The sequence below is a fragment of the Globicephala melas genome, chromosome 2, assembly GCF_963455315.2.
Source record: "Globicephala melas chromosome 2, mGloMel1.2, whole genome shotgun sequence".
Classification (NCBI taxonomy): domain Eukaryota; kingdom Metazoa; phylum Chordata; class Mammalia; order Artiodactyla; family Delphinidae; genus Globicephala; species Globicephala melas.
Window position 1 is genome coordinate 3,353,489 of NC_083315.2, and position 12,466 is coordinate 3,365,954.

General features: G+C 55.9%; 1 long non-coding RNA gene across 1 annotated transcript in view; it reads right to left on the minus strand.

Moving 5' to 3' along the window:
- LOC132594440 (uncharacterized) overlaps nucleotides 1-1,537 on the minus strand; it is a 47,345-nt gene extending 45,808 nt beyond the window's left edge. Inside the window, exon 1 of the long non-coding RNA XR_011377282.1 lies at nucleotides 1,438-1,537. This is a non-coding gene — a long non-coding RNA (uncharacterized lncRNA). The remainder of the gene's footprint in view (nucleotides 1-1,437) is intronic.
- Between the last annotated feature and the right edge of the window lie 10,929 nt (nucleotides 1,538-12,466).

Below are 12,466 nucleotides of genomic sequence, written 5' to 3' on the forward strand. Positions count from 1 at the left end.
ATATATTTAAATATAAATATACACGTAAATGTAACTGTTGTAAATATCTGAATGGTGTAAAACACTGTATTGCATTTTGTGACCCACCACTACAAAAACATCTCCTCTATGTGCCCAGTTTGCAATGTAAGTAGTAGTATTTTCTGTGGTGCCGTGTTGTGGGAAAGGTTGGGAAGCTTTGCCCTAAGGTACTGAGGACCCTCATTTCCCTGCCTCGACCTCTGCCATGCCTACAGTGTATTAGAGAAACCACAACTAGGGACTAAACGCTGAATGGAACCACTGAACTAAGGGTCTCCCTAAACGTAGCCTCAGCTCTCTATACTCATTTCCTTCATAGTAGCAGAAATAATTCCCCATAGGGCTAAAACCCCCTTCTGTGTTTTTTATATGGTAACACATACACACACACACACACACACACACACACACAATGTCTTCTGAGAGTACCCTGACATAAAAGTATGACCTGGGAGGAGATGGTTGATTTGAGGAAAAAGAGGGATAAAATAACCAATAAATGGTTAAAGTAAAATTTTAAATTAGAATTCTGGCCTGTCACAGGGACTAACTTAGAACTCTGGTGTGTCACAGGGACTAATTTAGTTAGCTGCAGCCAACACTGACAGGTCTGAGGCTAAAATGCTTTGGTCCTCAAGTCCCTAGATCCTCCTAGGCCTACAAATGAAAAGGGTGAGTTTAATAAAAGAGCGGAAACGGAGGGCACCATGAGTGGACCAGACACAGAACTGCGCACACACTGACGGCATTTTATAAAGAATGAAAACAGGCTAAATCAATCTATGGCATTATCAATCAGCAGACTGGTTAACACAGGCGGACTGGGGGTGAAGGTGGTAAAAGACCACAGGAAGGGCTTCTGGGCTGTTGACAACGTAATGTCGCTTAATCTGAATGTTGGTTACATGGGCTCTTCCTGTCTGTGAAAACTTTTTAAGTTGTACACTTATATGAGCACTTCTGCATGTGTTTATTCTGCTTCAGTGAAACTATTTTAAATAAAATGGCAGAGAGATCATACAAACACAAAAATCCTTGCTAGTTAGGCACAGGTATAGAAGAGAGAAAACAAAACCAAAAATCCAGGGGCCCCCGTGGACCACCAGCTGCACGTGAAGTAACAAGTGAGTGTTACTAGACGCAAAGAAAGCAAGCTAGCCTGATACCTGGGCTATAATAAAGGACGCTTGTATGACTTACAGAGGTTTGAAAGTAATTCTTCCATGATTTGATGTAGCTCCTTGAGCCCTGACCAGAATAATGGGGAATTTTGCTGAACATCCTTTGAAAAGGACGTTGAGAACCAGAAGGGATTCAGGGAAGAGCAATAGAGATGATTAAAGATATGAGCAATAGACCCTCAAAAAACGGATAAAAGTAATGCGTTTTTTTAAAAATGTGTGCCGGTCCTCTTACCTTGATAAATGTTGAGATGGCTCCCCCACCCTTTCCTCTAATCCTCTCGTCCTCTCCCTTTTTCCTATGGGCAGGAGGACTTGGAAGCGCCCAAAAAGTCAGCTGATGTTAATTTACTGAGCAGATACGTCAATATCCTCCTGAAAGAATAAAAAGATGTTCAGTCATTAAAAGCCCGAGCCAGAATAATTGGGGTGGCTCAGCTTAAGGAAGAGGAGATTTGATTGGCCTTAAAACAGCTCAAGATTTCTGAGAAGGGAGCTTATCGGTCATTGTTCACCTCGGAAGACAAAATGAAAGTGAACGATCTTCAGCAGGACACCAGAAAACAAACGCATGAGTCGCCAGGCCTGGGGACCCTCAGGAGGAAGAGCAGCTGCTCGGACCAGGCGAGCTTCCTTGTAACATCATAATGTTTATTGCCTCCTGAGCAATGAGTTTGGTTTTATTTAGCACGGGGACAATAGCTTACATCTGTAAAGGCTTAGAGTCCTTCAGAGACACCTTTGTGCCCCTGCGACTCAACTTAGAACCTGCTTTTGCACTGATGCTGCCAGAGGGAACGCTGTCCTGCAAAGAGGCCCCGAGGCAGCCGGTGGGCTGGAGGCTGGGAGCCGGCCTGCGGGGTGGGGGGATGCAGGCTGTCGCCTGTCGCCATGGCGACCTCGCGGCCCGCAGCTGCTGCGGTGCCCACCATCGGGAAGGTGTCTGAAGGGCTCCTGAGGCAGGTCCGGCCAGGGCGGTCCCAGCAGAGGCCTGGCCACTTGCTCAGCCTCTCCTGCGGCTCCCGGCAGGCTTCAGGGGCCGATTCAGAGCCGGCTGTGCCTGACCAGCCTGAGAAATGCCCCCCGGCACCCACGCGCTGCCTCCTCTGCGTCGCATTGTCCTGGGAAAGTCTGAGGCCTGCGGGGGAGACCGCGGTTGGAGGGCGTTTCTCCAAGTGAAAAGGGAATGGCGTGGCTTCCTAGGCTTAGGCCAAGACTTAATGCCCTCGTCCACCTGGCATTTAGCGCACGTCGGAGCTGCTGCTGGCGGGGGGCCTTCCGGACCCCCTCCGGGCCTGAATCCTGAAGAAAGCAGCTGCCCTTCGTCCCCACCACCTGCTGCCCCGCCAGCAGCCCCTCATCCCTGATGCCTCCACCCCGCGGCCCCTGCCCAGCACCTGCCGCCTGGCACCCACGAGGCAGGGCCAGGCCCGCGCCCGAGGGAGCCAACAGCTGGCAGGCCGGCCCTCAGGCCGGCGCCTGCCCCGCTGGGCTGCGGGGAGCGGGGAGGCCGGCAGGGGGGCTTTGATGGGGGGCCTCTCCGGCGAGACATCTGCTCCCCTGGCCCCGGGCTCTGGAGGGCGGACGCAGGAGCTCCGAGCGGGCCCACCCCGCAGCTGTGCCCAGCCCGCCCCGCTCTTGCCTGTCTCCCCTCCCCTCCCCCTCAGCTGGCGTCTGGGGTAGGAGAAGCATACAGACAAAGCTGTCTGCTGGCGGCCGTCCAGGCTGCCCGGTCCCCTGCCCCCCTCCGCCTCGGGCCTCTCCCTGACGTGCAGCTCTGGGCCCCGGCCAGCGCCCGGGTGGGGGGGTTGGGGGCAGGGTCCCATCCAGCCTGGTCTGACGCAGGGATGGGGGCTTTGCGGGGCTGGAGACGCAAGCGGCAGATGAGCGAGGGCCCCCCCACGTCACCAGCCTGGAGCCTCCCTGGCGGCTGGTGAAGAAGCAGCCCCTGAGCCCGGCAGCTCTTCTCCTGCCCTTGGCCGAAGAGCCTGGACCAAATGGGGAAGCAGGGGGCGGGGATTCGGCCCTGGGATGGGGAATTGGCTTTTGGAGGAAACCAATATCAAGGATCCAGACCCGATCCTATGATCCTGGCTGGGAGAGCGTAAGAGTCTGTCATCGCCCCCTGATTAGCACAAGGGTGTACAAGCCAACAGGCAAGCAGGTCTGCCCTTGGCCTGGCCAGAGAGAGCGATTTATAAACTGAGGGGCCCGGACTTTTCTGTGGCCCAAGACTCTTGGGCAACCTGGGCTTTGCATCTCTCCAGGCAACTGCTGACGGCGTGGCGCCGAACGTGACCTCCAGGCCCTGTCACTGCGCGAACCCCTTCCCCAGTGACTAGTGGGACCCTTGTCTAGGAGAAAGCCCTGTCCTGAGGGCCCAGGCCATCAAGGACGTGCCTCTGGGGAAGTCCCCGAGTCAGGGTGCGACAGTAGAGATGGTCACGCTGCCCGCAAGCCCTGCACAGGCTGGTGGCTTGGGACCACGCCTGCCCACTTGCTGCCGGTTTCTGGGTTTTGCAGATCATGCCTCCACCTTCCTTCCCACCCCCGGTGACTCAGAGATGTGTCGGGAGAACTCCTAGGCAGAGGAGCTTGTCAACCAGGGGACCACAGGGTGGGGAGCCCTATGGCACCAGTCCTGGTCACTCCCCCACTGGCCACCTGCTGCCTGCAGCACCTCCAGCTGGCCTCCAAGAAGCCCAGCCCCAGCCAAGGGCAGCTGGGCGGCCTGGGAATCCTGGGAATCACACGGAGCTCCCCTCTGCACGGCTCGGGTTCCAGGGAACACAGCGCAGACTAGGACATCACAAGAGCCAGTGTGTGCGCACGTGTGTGTCCACACGTGCACACGCGCACGCACACACACACACACACACACACACAGCTGAGGAAGGCATCACTCCCTGCCCAGCTCCTTCCCTATCCCCTGACTCCCCCGTCCTCCCCGTCTGCTGCCCTGTGTGCGCTGCCATTACTGAGGACCTTGATGCTCGCATCTCAGCACTCTGCTCACTACGCTGCCACGTCCTCGTCCATTTGCTTGACGGTTTCCGCTTCTAGTTCCGAGGACAGCAGCAGCGGCGGTGCTTGTTTGCGGCCTAGGACAGCACGTGTTCAGTGCCCGTGGAGTGGACGAGTCCTCCAGGTGGCTCACTGATCCCCAGCTTGGCTGAGGCCCTGCCCCGCGGCCCAGCCCAACGTGAGCCAGCCTGGTCTCCTCCGCTTTTCAGCTATCTCGGCATCCCCGCCACGGCAAATGGAACATGTCTTTTTAACGAGCGAGACAAGCCCTGTGCTTTTAATAGGGGCAAAAAGGGAAAAACACTTAGCTACAGACACAGAACGGGCTTAATTCTCCCAGGAGTTCCTTTAGAGACAAGAGCATGAGAGGTGATCAAAGCAAAAGAGAAATGGAATCCCGTGGGCCCCTTGCAGCTCTCAGCTGTCCTCAGACATTGCACCCAAGTCCCTGGAAGCCAAGGATAAGGACGCAGAAGGCACAGCAGGAGCCCAGTGGACCCGTGGAAAGAACAGTATTCCGGGCGCCAATCGTGGTGTCCTCGGATCCATTTAACTTCTCTGAACGTCTGTTTCCCTGCAAAATAAAGATAAACGTGCCCTGCCCGCTCACAGCATGGTTGTGAAGGGCAAATGGGACAGGAACTAGGAGAGGGTTCCAGCAAGCCCAGGGCTCCCTTCCAAGCAAAGGTGGGCCCTCAGAGGCCGGGGCACAGGAGAGGCCGGGTGGGCCCCGGGACAAGTCTGGGAGGGAGTGTGACGTTGCCCCACCTCTCCGCCAGGTGCTCTTGCCACAGGCTGAAGTGTCCCTCCAAAGTTCGTAGCTTGAAGTCCTACCCCCCAGCCCCTCAGAATGTGACTGTATTTGGAGACGGGGTCTTTAAAGAGGTGATCAAGTTAAAACACGGTCATGAGGGTGGGCCCTAATCCAATACGACAGTGTCCTTATAAGAAGAGGAGATGGGGGCTTCCCTGGTGGCGCAGTGGTTGAGAGCCCGCCTGCTGATGCAGGGGACGCGGGTTCGTGCCCCGGTCCAGGAGGATTCCACATGCCGTGGAGCGGCTGGGCCCGTGAGCCATGGCCGCTGAGCCTGCGCGTCCAGAGCCTGTGCTCCACAGCGGGAGAGGCCACAACAGTGAGAGGCCCGCGTACCACAAAAAAAAAAAAAAAAGAAGAGGAGATTGGGACACAGATGCTCACAGAGGGACGACCATGTGAAAGGCTCAGCAGAAGCCGGCCGTTTACAAACCAAGGAGCGAGGCCTCAGAAGAAAGCTACCCTGTCGACACCTCCATCTCTGACTTCCAGCCTCTAGAACTGAGAGGAAATAGATTTCTGTGCTTAAGCCCCCCGCCGGTGCTACTACGTAACAGCCACCCTGGCGAACGCATACAGCCCCTTCTGCCCCACTGGTGCTGTCCCACAGAAGCGCTCCCCCAGCCAGTTCTGCTAAGCGCTCACGACACCTGGTCACAGAGCCCTCCTGTCTGTCTGGCCAGGACACTCTGAGTCAAAGGCCGCTTCAGGGGCAATTTCTGTCCCGCTGCTAAGACGTTTGGGAGAGTGTGTCCTCTGTTTCTCAGACATGGTGCTCCAGGGGGTCCCAAAGGTGTGCCCTTGTGTAGCTGTCAGCATCACCTGCAGGGGGGTGGGGGACTGATCAAAATGCAGACTCCTAAAACGAAACACAGAGCTACCATACAATCCTGCAATCCCACTCCTGGGCATACATCTGGAGAAACCCATAATTCGAAAAGATACATGCACCCCACTGTTCACTGCAGCAGTATATACGATAGCCAAGACACGGAAGCAACCTAAATGCCCATCGACAGATGAACGGATAAAGGAGATGTTGTTTATATATATATATAATGGAATATTACTCAGCCATAAAAAAAGACAGACATAAGGCTTCCCTGGTGGCGCAGTGGTTGGGAGTCCGCCTGCCGATGCAGGGGACGCGGGTTCATGCCCTGGTCCGGGAAGATCCCACATGCCGCGGAGTGGCTGGGCCCGTAAGCCATGGCCGCTGAGCCTGCGCGTCCAGAGCCTGTGCTCCACGACGGGAGAGGCCACAGCAGTGAGAGGCCCGCGTACCGCAAAAAAAAAAAAAAAAAAAGACTGACATAACGCCATTTGCAGCAACATGGATGGACCTAGAGATGATCATACTAAGTGAAGTAAGCCAGACAAAGACAAATGTCATATCATGTCGCTTATACATGGAAGCTAAAATAAATGATACAAACGAACTTATTTACAAAACAGAGATAGAGTCACATAGAAAAGAAACTTATGCTTACCAAAGGGGAAAGGGTAGGAGGGATAAATCAGGAGTTTGGGATTAAAATATACACTCTAATATATATAAAATAAATAACCAACAGCTCCTCCAAGGGCAGAGTGCATTGACACAAAACGCCCCCCAACTCTGGGGAAATCCTCTGAAACCCCTTTGTGACGTCCGACGGGCCCTTGCTGCTATTTCCAGCCTTCAGTGGCACCCCATTAAAACTGATCTCTGCCCCGAGTCACAAATCACAAGATGTTGGAGCTGGAAGGCACCGAGAGGGTCACGGAGTCCAAGCCCCTCCAACCACCTGCAAGAGACCAGTCTCCAGGCGGGGCAGCCGCGCCCGGACCGTGACCCACTGAGCCAGAGGCAGGTCTCCAGACGCCCCGCTGGCTCCTCGCCTTCTCCAGGGAGCTCCTGAGCACCGTTCGGTCTTCTGCATGTGACCCTGAGGGGCTCCGCTGGGGCCCCCCGGCCCCCTGAACGCCAGGCACGTCACAGGCAGCATCTCATTTAATCCACAGGGTGACCCTGTCTCCTTAGACCTCGTTTTCCACATTTTATGTTACACAGACCTGCCCAACATCCCACAGACCCTAAAGCTGGAGCCAGGGCTCACCCCAGTCTGTCTGCCTCCAAGCCCCAGGTGGCCCATCATCTGGGGACAAGAAGCCTGTACAGTTTAAACGGCGGCCGAGAGCTGGACAGGCTCCAGGAGCACCAGGGACGCTACGCGTCCGCTCTGTGGCCACAGCCCGGCCGGGTCAGGAGCCCTTCCTGCCCCGCCGCATGGCCTCTGGCTTTGCCGGCTCTCTGTGCCGGGCCCACAGGTCCCTCCTGGCAGGTCTCCGGGGACACCTGATGGGCTGGGCAGGCAGCGGTACCTGCGCCAGGACCCCCGGCAGCCCCGCCAGAGGAGAAGGCAGTGCCCGCCCGGATGATGCCGCCGGGCGTCTGGGCCGGCCCGAGAGAACCCTCGCTTTCCTCCCAGCCTGTTTCTCCGCCCACGCCCTTACCTCGTTCTCTTCCTGGACTTAGGGGAGGCCTTCCTGGGGGGGGCTCCCTAAGCTGACTGGATGCCAGGGTCCACTCACAATCACCTGCGACCCCGGTACTTAATGGAGGAGAGGGGTGCGAGGCGTGCAGGGCATGCGCCCCGCGTGAGCCGTCAAGTGATGGACGGCATCCCTAGAGCAGGTGTCACGGAGGCCCTTCCACCCACAGCCTACAAGCAAAATGAGGATGAAGGCGAAAACACACCCGATCCTCTCCATCGCCAAAAACGGCGAAAAGCTCTGTGTCCTCTGACGTTAGCTCAGCGCCCCAGCCTTCTCACGGAGACCACCTGCTTCTCAGGTGGTGAATGGTCTCCGACCCTGTTTTAAACTCTGCACGATTTGGCGACAGGGTTTCCTTGGGAGGCCGGCTACAAATGCTGCCCGAAAGTACGAGGACCCCGGGGGAGAAGGCCCTCCTCCTGCCGCCGTGGGGGGCCTGCCCCCAGCCTGAGGGCGTGGTTCCCCGCGGCAGCAGGTGAGCAGCAGGTCCGTGCGAGCCCGAGGGGCCGTTCCAGGGCCGTCTGGGTGGGCGCCAGCGCAGGGGAGAGACAACAGGGAACCAGCGCTGGGGCCTTTTTCTTTCCTGAAATGATCATCACTTGCAAGCTAATTGCAATTTCTGGCCCTGCCTGGGTCTCAGAGTCAGCCTTAGTGGCGGAGCCTGTGGCCCATCACTGCTGGCACGCTCTCCCTCGAACTCCTTTTCCTTGGCCAGACGCGGCCAGTCAGAAACTGACAGGGAAGAACCCAGCTCTCCAAATTCTTCTGGTGTCTTGTCCAGGGTTACTGTGGAGCTTGGGACAAACCCCAAACAGGTCTCAGCAGTTAGGGATGCTGACCTGTGCTGACACCTCTCTCGACTTTCCCACCTCACCTTCACACCCCGTTCACTGACACCAAACGGACCCCTCTCTCCTCGACCCCTCCCACGCTGCCCCACAAACCCAGGACCACACGAAGGGCAGGGGCAGCCCCTGTGGGAACAGGAGGCCCTCTGCCAGGACTGGACCAGCCCTCCCATTTGAAAGGCCCTTTCTTCCAGTACTTAATGAGGCAAAGGCCGTTAAGGGCGGGACTGACCAGATGCGGATGGAGAAGGGGGAGTTTGCAGGGTGGAGAGGAATCAGATGAGGAAAGGAAGGGATTCCGGGCGGGGCTGAGTCTGGACGTGGGACAACACAGCACATCTGCTTGGTTTCATTAGAGCCTCAGGTGGTAGAGGCAGCCCTTAGTGTTCTTAGTACTTGAGGGCCAAACCGGGCATCAGCTTAGGTTTTCGAGCACAGAAGTAATGATGAAAGCACATTTTTTCCCAGGGTGGGACCGAGAGGAGGTTCAAGGCCCTGAAAGGCTCACACACCTTGTTCCTGGCCTTCCAGCTCCGTGAAATTTGAAACTGCAAAATTGATGTATGTCAAACGGGTCCATTTTCTACTTGGTGCAATTCATAAGTTAGACTGTGTCATGAGAGCTTGTGGAAAAAATGGAATTCTCTAAAAATCTGAGGGAAAACAAACTCTGAATGCAAAGGATGCAGACCAACTCCCCTCACATCAGTGCTCACTCAGGATGCAAGACAGGTCCTAGATGACAGGAGACTGACGTCTACACTCTACTTACAGGTTCGTTTTTATTTTCAGTTTTTTATTCTCTCAGTGGCCGGAAGATAGGAGGGAAACTCTCCTTAAGTACTGACTGCCAGGTTTTGTCCCGAGAACAAGAGCTGTGAAGCCACGTTCTTGAGGAATGTTCATTGCCTTGACCTTTAGCATCCTGGTGGTCTGACGACGCGGCCCTCGCCCTGGGGGTCAGCAGGGTGATAAATACCCAAGACTGCCTCAGTCCCGGCGCGGTGCGGGGTTCAAGTCCCTCCAGCGCCCGCCCCCGGGGGAGCGGGACAGTAAGCGCCCACCTGCGCGCGGGAGGGTGGGCGTGGCAAGCACAGGCGGAGGCAGTGGGGGCGGGGCTCGAGGTGAGGCCCCACCCCGCATCCCTAGCAGGCGTCCCGGTGGGCGACCACGGCCTTCGCATGGGGAGCGGTGGTGTTTCTGCTCCATCAGGGATCACCCGAGGCGCCGCAGGGCTCTCCCACCAGGCCCGTGGTGGGAGAGCCCTGCGAGGAAGCAGCCTCCCTTCGAGCCACAACCATCAGAGTCCCGTCGGGAAGCCCTGCACGTGATGCAGATGCGCTCGCACAGACTCGAGGACGGAGCCGTGAAATTAAAACCACTGCAGAGTCCGGGCGGCGTTGAGGAGCTCTCAGCCTCCTGCAAGCGGCCCGGCACCGGGGCGGAGACTGAACCGGCGTCCACCGCGCGGCGCCGCGGGAGCGATAACCACGGCGACCGCGCGCACGCCCCGCCCCGGGAAGCCCCGCCTCCCTGCGCTCCCCACTGGCCGCCCGCCCCGGCGCTCCCCGAAGCCACCAATCACCGGCCGCGTCTCCCTACAAAGAGTGGAGAGACCCCTCAGGCCAGAAACCGCGCTCTGTACACGAAACCTAGGCTGATGGCTTAATTGAGGTCAACGTAAACTTCAATTGGAGAAGCAAAAAGCAAGCAAGATTATCTAATCGCCCATATGTAAGGGAGCAATCTGAGAGTCCGAGCAGCTCCTAGTAACCGGCCCTGGAAAGGTGTCTGTGCGAAGAGCCAACAGACTGTGCTGATCCTGGACGTCTGTCTCTCTAGACGGGAGTTCAGGCTCCATCACTACCTGATTCCGTGTCACTTCCCATCCGGGGGTCTCTGATTCCTCAGCTTAGAGAGAAGGACTGCATGGTCTGTCAGGACCCTTCCAACTCCATATTTCTCTGAGCTGCAGAGTCTGAGTTACACCCCCCGCCCCCGGGGGGGAGCCAATGATGCTTAGCGTTCAGACTTGAACAGGAAAGCACTGAATGGGAGCCTGATTTAATTTTGCTTTTTTTTCTTTGCTTCTATCTGCAGGAAAAGAAATAGCTGTCTCATTCCCCTTTGCCAGAGGAAAAAAAATCGATAGGTGTTTAATCTGCAAGGGAGATTAATTTCCCATCTAAGCCGAGGAGATCCGGGACTGCTCTGGGCTGAGGACTGATAGAAGTGTCCGATGCCAGAGCCGACAGCGGCCGTAAACAATCCCGTCCAGCCCCCTGGCTTTACAGATGAGGAGAGTGCGGCCCGGAGATGCTAGGGCACTTGTGCAAGGCTGCCCAGCTGTCCGGGCCAGGTGGAAATCAGTGTCCTTTCTGCCACACCATCGTGGACAGCTCTGGCCGCTTGCTTAACTCGGGGACCCCCCTTTGCTGTGCCTCCCCTCGTCTTCCTCCTCTTCCTTGCACACTGTCCAGTAATAACTGGCAACATACAGTCCAGCCCTGGAACCTCAGAGGCCAGGACCAAGCTGAGATTCTGGTGCATTCCTTTTCAAAAGAAGGAAGAGGCTGCCTTTAACTTGGCCACAATCTGAAACTCTGAAAATTCCAGTGATTCTGCAGCACAAAGGCTTCAGGTTTACAGGACTTGCAACTGCTTTCACAAACTCTCGAAGCCTTAAAGATCAGAGTGATGGAGCTCAGCAGTATAGCAGATCCTCTTACTTCCCAAATCCACAAAACACAATCCACTGGGTTTGGTACCTGCAAAGTCTTGCCGCCATCCCAGGATACATTCCTTTATTTTACTAAACCCACCTCATTCCCTGTCGTCTCGGACAACCTCCTCTACCCCAGCAACAGGTGTTTCTTGAACTCCAGTACAATCTCAGCACTCATGAGACAAGGGGAGAATCTCAGAAGCCTCCAGGTCTATTCTTGCCCCGCTGCCTCTGCCCACCTTCTGACCCGGGCTGCAGCCTCTTCCCTTCCCATCACATGCGCCAATTCAAAACGCTTCCCAGGGTTCCCGTGGTTTCTCCTAGTTTTCTGGTTAATTCCTGGAATCCAGCTTCTCCAGGAAGCTGGTGCCTCCTTGGTTTGTCCAGGGCTGCTCTGAGACAGCCACACAGCAGTCAGCCAGACTGGTTCACCATCTGCATAAAAGCTGCAAGGTGATGGTGATGTCTAGCCAAAAGGAGGAGGCGGGGTAGGAGGAACGGAAGAAGAACAAAAGGCAAAGGGCTAAACGGCATCCCTTTCGAAAAGAAGCTGAAAGAGAATAGATATATGTATATATATCACTTTGCTGTACACCTGAAACTAACACAACATTGTAAACCAGCTAGACTCCAGGAGAAAACAAAAATGAAAAATAAAATAAGATGCATCCTTTTCCACCCTACAAAGTCCAAAATCTTTTACCACCCGGTTCAAAGCAGAGCCTACCCTGTCACTAACGGGCACTGCACGTTCATTTAAACAACACTTCGAGCACCTGCTCTGTGCCGGCCCTGGTACACTGGCGAAGGAGATAGGCAAGGCCAGGCCTCACGGAGCGCGCAGGCTTGGGCTCCCGGCACAGGACAGCGTGAAGGGTTCAGGCTGGATGGTGCAGGAGCAGAGAGAGAGGCATGGCTGAAGCCAAGTGCGCAGAGCAAGCAGGGCAAGATCCCCCAGAGCCTCGTACTCAGAGGAGTTGGAATTTTAAGTACAATGAATTCTTTATTTTTTAATTTTTATTATTTATTTTTGGCCGCACCTCGAGGCATGCAAGACTTCCTGACCAGGGATCAAACCCACGCCCCCTGCAGTGGAAGCGCAGAGTCTTAACCACTGGACCGCCGGGAGCCTTTGCGGGGGGTTTCAGCAGCAGAGAGGCATGACCTGATTTACATTTGTAAACCCCGCTCTGCCTGCCCTGGGGCTCCTGTAGCATTATCCAGAGAGGAATCTTCTTGGCACGAGAAGAACTCCGTGCAGCCGCCTGAGTAGACATCCCCTCCTGCACTTTAATCTGCCCCAGGAGGGGACGGT